Raw genomic sequence first — 10,319 nt, 5'->3', positions numbered from 1 at the left:
GGAGTGGAACAGTAGGCATCGGTCTAACCTAGGATTTCATTGAAAACCTGAAATTAAAACCACTTAACAGTTCGAAAATTGTTATTCCTTTTCTGCTACTTTAGTTTTTGCACTAACTTGTAATGCAGGATTGGAGAGGTAGAAACTTTAATTCCAGGCGACCTTATTCGGAATCTAGGCGACTGACGATCCAAGCGCCCGAATTGTCGATCCAGGCGATCGAACATTAGCGAACCAGACCAGCGAAGCAGATGAGGTGGTGTTGTCCCAGTAATCGGGACACCTCAGCTTCCAAGCGATTGGATCGGTTCCAGGCACCTGGGTTCGAATAAATATAGCGACAGTCAAAGTTCATCCGGAACCTCCACGTTAGCACGGAGTCCCTGGAAGGGGAATCCAAGAGACTAGAAGTGTCGATGACGGATGGCGGATCGTCGGACATCGTGGACGCTCTTGGAAAGGAATTCCAAGCGCCCGGAAAGCCTTATAAAAGACCTTCGACAGAAGGCTTCTAACATCAATTCAAGTCATTCCATAGCAAGCCGATGACAATCTGCATGTGAATGATCACCCTAGAAGCCATCGTAACACCGGAGTTTTACACCGCAAGTCATCTTCTCAACCTCCGATGATTTGGTAATGATTTACTTATTTGCTTTTTATTTAAGTATATGATAGAATTGTTATCGTATTTCTATTTTGTAAATCGTTACAACTTTTCTCTGTAAGGAAGGAGTTAATTAGTGAATTGCGCATACGTAAACGATCAAAGATCGTGGGCCTTGAAGTAGCAGTCAGTGGCTATGAACCAAGTAAAAAAAACTGTGTCTTTTGTGCCTTTGGTTTTCGCAATTACTATTTTCGTTGCAACGTTATCTTTGATTTACGAGCATAATTGACGAGTTTATAAAAAATCAAGAAAATGTTACAAGATAGCGCTATTCACCTCCTCTAGCGCTCTCTTCAATCTTACTATTAGTATCAGAGCAGGGTGCTCGAACTCAGTGCAACCACTGATCAAGCAGGTTTTTCAAAATTATTTTTTTGGAGTTTTTTAAATTTTTTTTAAAATTTTATTTTATTTTTCCTCCCGCACTACTAATCCAAGATCAAGTCTTGGAACGATTTTTTTGTTCTTTTTGTGTGCTAGATAAATGACCCATCAGGAAGGATTTAGTATCATAAGGCCACCTTTGTTCTTCGGAGAGGATTTCATTTACTGAAAAGGTAGAATGGATTACCACCTGAAGATACAAGTGGACATATGGATAGTCATCCAGATGAGATTTACAATCTCAACTGATAATGACAGTTTACCACAGTCTTGCAACAAATGGGATGCGACCACAAGGAAGAAGATAGAAACAGATGCAAAGGCAACCCAGACTCTGCAATGTGGGTTGACCAAGAAGGAGTTAAACTGAGTCAGACCTTTCATAAATGCAAAAGACTTATGGAATAAGTTAATCGAATTGCACCAAGGCACCTCGGACACAAAAGTCAACAAGAGGGATCTGCTGATGAACAAGCTCTACAACATCCGTATGATGGATAGAGAATCGACAAACGCTCTACACGCCAGAATCCAAGATATTCTGAATGACCTTCATGCAATCGGACAACTAGTGGAGAATCGAGACATAATAAGGTACGCTTTGAAAGCATTCCCGAGGAATACTTTGTAGGCATATATGGTGGATGCTTACAAGGTCTCCAGGGACCTTTCAAAAATTAAGTTAGATGAATTATTTTTAGAGTTTGAGTTGCATGAACAGACTAACGCTGAAGTGGAAGAAAAAGGTGTAGCCCTTCTTGCGGGTACATCTAAAGAAAAGAAGTCCAAAAAGATGATCGAAGAAAGTGACTTATCAGACTCTGAGAGCAAGACGAGGTCACAACGGAGCTAGTGAACTTGGTCCGCAAGATGATATAAAAGAAGCGCGGAATCAAGAAGTCGGAGGTGATGAAGCTAGTACAAAAGTCAAACACCAACCAATCTTCAACCGACAAAGCGGATCTAAAGTGCTACGGGTGCAACAAGAAAAGTCATTTCAAAGCTAAGTGTCCAAATCAGAAAAAGAAACGAAAATCCAAGAAGAAAGCGTTGAAGGCCATAGGGGACGAATCATCGTCGGAAGATTCAGATGAAGAACCTACGACAAGATTCCTCGCACTTTCGGCAAGGGACGAACCAACGGAGATCGATAGCGAGTCAAACACTGACTCGAGTTCAAGCCACAGATTCGCATCCATTTCTGAAGGTTCTAACACAGCTGTAAGTTTAGAAAAGTTATATTCCATTATTTTTAGCTTAACAAAGAAATTGGCTAAGTCCAATGCCTTAGTTGAATCACTCCAAGAGGAGGTAACTCTCCTCAAAGAGAAAGTCAACTCTGGATCATCAACCGAAGTCACTCAAATTGAGGATTCAACTCAAGTTCAACTTGAGAAAGAAAATTCTCAATTGAAGTTTCAAGTTGACAATCTAAAAAGATCGCTTGAAAAATTCACCTCAGGATCTAAGTATCTTGACATGATACTTGGAAACCAAAGGGTTGGATACAATCAATCTGGTATTGGACACAAAGCAAAAAATAGAGCATTCATGACATTACTGCACAGACCTAAGAAACCCAGAGTCCAAGCATGGGTTCCAAAATTCAAACTGATAAATCTAGTTGGATCGAACCAATTCTGGGTCCTTAAAGATCAAATACATTATTTGATCAGACCCAACAAAGGTCGTGATCCAGGGGGATCCAAAACCTTACCTAAATTGATTGCCTTGTCTTTTATTTTTTTATTTTTTATTTATTTTTGCATTAGATTAACCTAGGCTAGGTAAGGATAAATATTTGATTAATTCTTGCCCAACATAGTACCAGGGTGGGACGAGATGATAGTATGTTAGGGAAACCTAGTTTAAGTAGTCAAGTGGGGTAAGGAGTACCTTACTTGGTCTGCTTAGCTAGGTCGAACAAGCCGAAGCTACCTCGCCACATCCTAGACTAGTTAGACCAAAGTTTTTCTTTATATTAGCTAAGCATATAATTTTCTAAATCAGCTTTGTTTTAGAAAATAGTCATTGTTTCGATACCCAAGAAGGCCCTTGTGCCTCGCTAGGGCCTAGAAGCTGATCCTTGAAATGTATATTTAAAAAGTCAAACGGTTAAACTTGAATCTAACTCAAGGTTAATCAAATAATAGATAACTTAAAAATTAATTAAATAAGATAAAACTGAATAATCATCTCATAAAATCCATAGGATTAACTTTGCGATTATCTAGGCATGTGTAAGATGAATTAGGTGTTAATTAAAAATTTAAATTAATTAAAATTTAATTGAAATCAATTTAATTATTAATAATTAACTTTAATTAAAATGTTAATTAATTTCAACGTAAAGTAAATAATTAACTTTAATTAAAATGTTAATGAATTAGTTTTTAACATAAAGTTAATATTAAATAACACGTTAATTAATTAATTTCAATTAATCTTAATTAAACATTAATTTAGTTTAACTATCCTTAATTAATTTTAACTTTATTAATTTTTACTAATTTTATCTTAACCAATTTTAACTAAATTAATTTTTTATCAATTTTATCTTAATTAATTTTAACTAAATTAATTTTTATCAATTTTATCTTAATTAATTTTAAATAAATTAATTTTTTACCAATTTTATCTTAACCAATTTTAACTAAATTAATTAATTATCAAATTTATCCCAACTAACTTATTTACCAAATTTATCTTAACAAATTTGTTACCAAATCTACAAAAATACCTAAGTTTTGACCTTATAAAACTTAATCAATTAAACTCAACCCAAAAAACCTGAAACGAACCCGAAAAGCCCGACCCAAACCTTTCCAGGCACTTGGAAACCAAATCCAGACGCCCCAAATCGAAAAACCAAAAATCGATCGATGTTTTTAGGGTTCCCTATCACCAAGAAACATCTCAGGTGCCCCTGCCCCTGGTTTTCTGATTCTAGGCGATTGGAATGAACATCAAGGCGCCCTGAACTGCATCTTTCGGGCTGTGGATTTGGACACCCTGAACTAGAGTATGTTCCTCTCTGTGGACTATTGTTTCAATGCTCTTTTGCTCCAATTAAAATTTGATTTCATGTCCTATCAATCAAAAAGCAGTTCTCTGAATAAAAAAATATATAATTGATGTAAAAGAGATGAGAGTGTACAAAGTATGCTCATGTAATGAAACAAAATGCATGCAAAACAATGCTAACTATTTTATATAAACACACACATCATGAAGCCAACTGATACAATGGAATGCGAAAATATTTAGAAACTTCTTCGAAGAAAAGTAGAAACTTCATGAAGGTCACCCAACATCTATCCTATAAAGAAAGTAGTCAAACCTTTTGGTGGTTGATAAGGGTGTTGTGTAGAGTTCGACATTAGTAATCGAAACTTGGAGGGTATCTTAAAATTAACACAAATGGCAGTATTATCAGCTTCTATATAGATTGATGAAGTTATTTCAAACACAAAGACAAATTCATGTTCATTGAATACCCACCAAACCAACAACAGAAAAGAGAATGAAAAACGGGAACCCAAGTAAGGTAAGGAGAAAACTTACTAAAAATATCAAACTCGCTGAAGAGGAAGAGGTGGGAATAGTTGAGGAGTACAGCAGAAAAGAGTAGAGAAAGATTAATCTAGATGAATGGCATTAATCGTGGAAAAAGAGTGAAGAAGAAAAGAAGAAAACGAAAAGTCCCAAACCATAAAAGGGGGAAATCGGTTAATCTAGGTTATGAATGGCGGTGATTAATCGCCGCGGTTGGATTTAGATTTTATGAATTCAAGGCATGATTTCAAAAGGCTGTAGCAAGTATAAATCCATTTTGTAAGTTTTATTTACTAGAATTTCTTTTTCTTATTATGAGTCCAGTCAGTCGGTTACACTCTCCTTCAATTAGACTTAAAAGAGAGGCTTGTAATTTGAAGGTTAGAAATGTCAATATTTCTACCATTAGAAGTTGATTAAATTCATAAGAAAATTTGAGATTTAGTCCAAGTATGTAACACATGATATTTTAACAAGAAAGAAGTTGAAGTGCCTCTCTCTAATTTAGATTCGTCATAGAAAAAAAGTCGGATCATCTTTTGTAAATTGAGATCCGTCATAAAAAGAAGTCAAATTGTCTTAACTAATTTATCAGATCCGTCATAAATCTAGAAAGACATCGAGATCGTAAATCTAGATAAGATAAGTTTATTAGATTGTTTCCTAATTCAACTCCGTCATAGAAAGAAGTCAAATTTTTTCCCCCTAATTGGGACCAGTTATAGAAAGAAGTCAGATCCCGATCTTTTCCTAATTCAGATCCATCATAGAAAGAAGTTGAATTGTCTCTCCCTAATTCAGATTTGTTATAAAAAGAAGTCGGATCATTTTTCAACAACTCATATTAAAGAAGCTAGATCATCTTTACTTAGAATCTCAAAAGGGAATTCAATCGACTTAGAGGGTATTGTCATTCAAGTAGTTATGCCATCAATATAATTAGTTATAACATTAGTTACAAGGGATCATATTAAAGGTAGTATTAGTTATAACAGTTATGACATCAATTATAGACATTTGTATAAAAAAATACAGTTATTGCTTACTTATTTGAATAATTAAGGGACACAATTTTTTTTATTTTTGAAAGATATGAAGAAATACACTCATTGAAAGAAGACTTCCAACAATGAAGACACCGATTCATTCATTTCTATAAAAGGCCCTTTATCTCTTTAATCGAAGGTATTCAATCTTTGAGATCATAGCAACATTCCATATTCTCCATTCATTTCTCTATTCTCCTCTGACTTGAGTATCGGATGGACAACACTAAGGTGCACCTTGCCCCCTTCTAACCTCTTACTAAGTCTTCTCAAGAATAACTGACTTTAACTTCTCCTGCTAACTCCTTCAGCCGAGTTCTCCAGTCGACTCCTTCAATCGGCTCCTCTTGTCAACTTTTTCAATGACTCCTTTTGGCGACTCTGACTCTTTCGGCCGACTCCTTCAATCGACTTGCCACCCCTTTATTCAGAAGTTATTATCATGTCATCTTTGAAAGTCAATCTTCTTGATTTGTTAGGGATTTGACTTACCCCCTCCCTTCATTTTTTCCATTCTACTCTAACTTGAACATCGGATGGACAACGCTAAGGTGCGCCATGACTCCCCTTCTAACCTCTTACTAAGTCTTCTCAAGAATAACTGACTTTGAGTACTCTTGTTGACTCCTTTAGTCGAGTCCTCTTGTTGACTTCTTCAGCCGACTCCTTTTGTCGATTTTTCAATTGACTCCGACTCCTTCAACCATGTCATCCCTTTCTTTCAAAAGTTATTGTCATGTCATCTTCAAAAGTCAATTTTTTTGATACTCAGAACAGAACATGTGCAACATTAATCAATTGATGATATTATAATGACCGAAAAATTAAATTAAGTGGATAATCGATCAAATTAAGCAATTTTATATCGGTCTTATTTATTCAATTTTAATTTTAGTGATAATTCGATCTGTTTGATTTATCTAAAAAAATCAATGAAACATGTCACTACACTGACCCTTCTGGCAATGATGAACAAGGGTGACTAGAAGATTAGAAGATGATTTCAAGGTCAGTTGAACAATGCAGTCAAGAGAAGGTGCCATGTTGCTGACTGGCGTGCTTTGTCTTTGCCAGCAGTGAGTTTCTGTCTTCTCCATGATTCATTTAAATGCCTTCTATAAATTTAGATACACCACTGAATGATGTTGCAACAAATTCTTATGACCGCCCGGACTATGGAACTATGATACGATGATAAAAGATGGGATGAATTTTTTAGACAATAAAAGTTCAATTTTTACCAATGTACAAAGTTTAAAAAATTTATGATGTTGGACCATTGACTCGTATGTATTTTTTGATTTATCTTGATGCTCAATGAAAAATTTCTATAGAATCGAATCGATCACTTCTAAAATTAATCAGATCATAAAAATTAAATACTTAAATTACTAAAAATAAAAATAAATCTTATGACTGAGATACAGTTAGAAACTAAACTTGGTCAGCATCTTGTCTGTCCATATTTAGTTTAGTTACAGATTGCAGCCAAAGGAAAAGTCAGAACTTCTCTCTTTTGTTTTTGGGAATTGGCTTTTAGCTCATCTAGCCATGTTTGTGCAGTTGAGAATGCCCCTTTTAAGAGAATCCATCCAGATGCCCCCTTATTAAATTGCCTACTTGTTTTCACCAGCTTGTGTTGGAGCATTTATTTAGGTTTTATCTTGTTCCTCTGACTTATTTGTGAAGGTGTTCATGTCATGTCATGTGCAAATGAGGTTTGATACCCTAAAGCCCCCTGTTGTTATGGTGTTGGGATTTATTATATCTGAGTTATAAAGATTTGATTGTTGTTATTGTTATTGTTATAGAGAATTTGTAATAAGAGCTATGGCGATGATAATATCTAGAGCCATAAAAGTATAATCTTACACGACCAATAACAAAATAAAAAATGATATTGTTCAAGAAAAGAAACAATATCAAAAGAAAAACACTGCCAAGAAATTTGGTACAAAAAATTTTTAGCAACATTTTTGTAGTATTAGGATACTATTTAATAGTTGCTAATCATAATTAACTTTGCTCCAACAAATCAAAAACTAGGGTTAAAATCGCTGGTTGTGGATTCCACATTTATTAAAAAAACGGTGAAAGCTTAAATCAACGGTTCAAGTATCAAGTTCACACACCACCACACTTGACACAATATATGCTAATTTATAAATGAAATGAATTAAGTCAACGTCAGCATAACTAAAGCTACGAAATTCAAATAGGAAAATGGTACACAGTCGTCCCATGGTTTGTTCACCCCTTAAAAAAACCTTTGTTTCTAATTTATGAAAAAAAACGAAATCCGCCACCTTAACGCTCGGTCTGATAACCATCTGTGAGAAGGTAAATAGAAAATTCAGTTGGTCACGACACCAAGGGTAAAATGGCTAAATTCGAACCCTTGTCCTCCATCGTTTGTTCACCCCTAAAAAAAAAAAAAAAAAACTTTGCTCCCATTTCCATGCAATGCGGTTGTTATAGGGCATATCAATGCCCCTGGACAATGGTGCAACAAAAAGTACTGAATAGTTTATTAAAATATTCATAATTTGAATTTCAATTATAATGCACTATAAGATATTTTCTTTCAGTATAATAAAAATTATGAGATGTTTGCTATTGAACGTGGAGTTGTACATGCTTCAAGATTTATCCTAGTGGTTGATAAAAAATTTTCATGGGGGCCGAAATGGTCACCTCGATTGGACTTGTCACCACTAAGATTAGTTAAATGTAGATACTTGAACTATCAAATAATAATAATAATAATAATAATAATACATTTTAAAAAAGACATATCAATAATTAAGCAAGAGAAACCAACACTCCAAATTAACATTATTGCTTGGAAGGCATGAACAACGAAGGATGAAGCCAAAATGATATAATTGCTGATAATGATATGAGTATTTCTATGATTTTAAAACAATTTGGCTGATAAGTCAAGTCCAGGAATATCTTTTTAATGGATCAAATTAGGTCTTTATTCATATATTCATTGAGCATTTTTTTTATTCTTTTAAATAATTTGGAAAAGTGTGTCTTGATATTGTGAATTTAGTTATATTTGTTTGTTTGGTTATGGCTTTTATTTCTATAGCTCATAAAAATCACTCAATTTCATTATAGTGGAAGAAGAAAATAGATTTAGAAAATAAAAAAATTGAATTAAGTTCCAACTCCTTTTTGAAATTACAAGTAAAAAACATAACTCATCAATGTTAGGATCTCATTAGGGTGGATCTTGTCACGCAAGTGATGCTTAGATATAAGTTTTGGCGACTTTGAGAAATGATGATATTGGTATATAAGGATGGAACTAAATGAAAATAAGGTAGGGTAGATGCCCAATCTTCAATTTCAAAATTATAAAAGGCACCTATTAAGAGTAAACCATCTCTTGTTGAGATTTTTTGGAATATAATTATTTATTAGAAGATTTTCAAAATGAGAAGAAAGAAGAAAAGAAAAGAGTGTTCTCGTAGAGCTCTTAGGATTTTCGTCAAAACTTTAATGTCATATCTAAAAATTGGAGGAAGTTAGAGAAATTTAAAATATTCCAATTTTAATATAAAATCATGTCTTAGGGAAGAAGGTATAAGTTGATGGGGCACATGGCGGGAAGCACATGATAGCTCTAATTTATGTGCAATCCATGGAGCTTGGACGATATTTTGTTGACACAATTTGCATTTTGTTGTTGTTCACATTTTGTTAGGCACAATGTGGCGTGACCAATTGACCTAGCCTTGACCAACCAAATCGTTTGAGTACTAGTGTAATGTAAATCTTCCAAATGATTCAATGTCTCATAAAAATCTAGACATGTGCAACTCAAATGGCATAGGCAGAAACTTTCACTAATACGGAGTCCTAAGAAAGTATCAGATCACATTAAACCTATTACACAGTCTTATCCTACATTAAAGAGGTTATTTCGCAACTCAAATGTATGACTACTAAGTCACGTGACAATAATTCTATTATTGTGCTAAGGCTCCCTTTAATGGATTGACATATATAAATGTTAAAAGTGGACTAGACCAAATCACTTTAAATTTATCGATCCTCTTATTCATGTCCCTACTCTGGTAGGCAATTCTAGAGAAGTTATCCTGAAATTGAATGATCCGAGCGGATCACGGGGCTCTTCCTGGTGTGAATTGCATAACATTGAATGATCTCATTATATCTTTTTAAAAAAAAAAATATCAAACCTCAATTGCACACCATTCGTGGGAGTGAAGTAAGCCTAAAAAAGCAACTATGTACTTCAAAGCTGTTAATCACTACGAGTTAACAAGCCTATCATTCCGGCCTATTGCCAAACTTCACAACAATTTCAATGGATCATGTAGCACAAGCAACAGCCTAAAAATAAGTGTTTCATATATGCTATTTTGGTGGCTTCACAAAACTAATTCAGGCAAAACTAAAAAGCATAAGGAGCACCCTCTGAAAAGGGTGGTGGACCTATCAAAGTTTCAACAATGGTCTTCCATATAAAAAATGGAAATTAGGGTTAGTGAAACCATTGAGGAGATGGATAACAGAGGATTGGATAGATTTATGGCTAACCCTAAAGCCTATTTCTAGAGATTTTGCATGTGGAACTCACAATTTGTTTACACTGTGTTTTATTTTTGTTTTCTTTCCTTTTAGGAATA

The sequence above is a fragment of the Curcuma longa genome, chromosome 2, assembly GCF_044706935.1.
Source record: "Curcuma longa cultivar G26 ecotype Majalengka, Jawa Barat chromosome 2, ITB_CL_G26_1.1, whole genome shotgun sequence".
In the NCBI taxonomy this organism is placed as follows: Eukaryota; Viridiplantae; Streptophyta; class Magnoliopsida; order Zingiberales; family Zingiberaceae; genus Curcuma; species Curcuma longa.
This window is presented reverse-complemented; position numbering follows the sequence as displayed.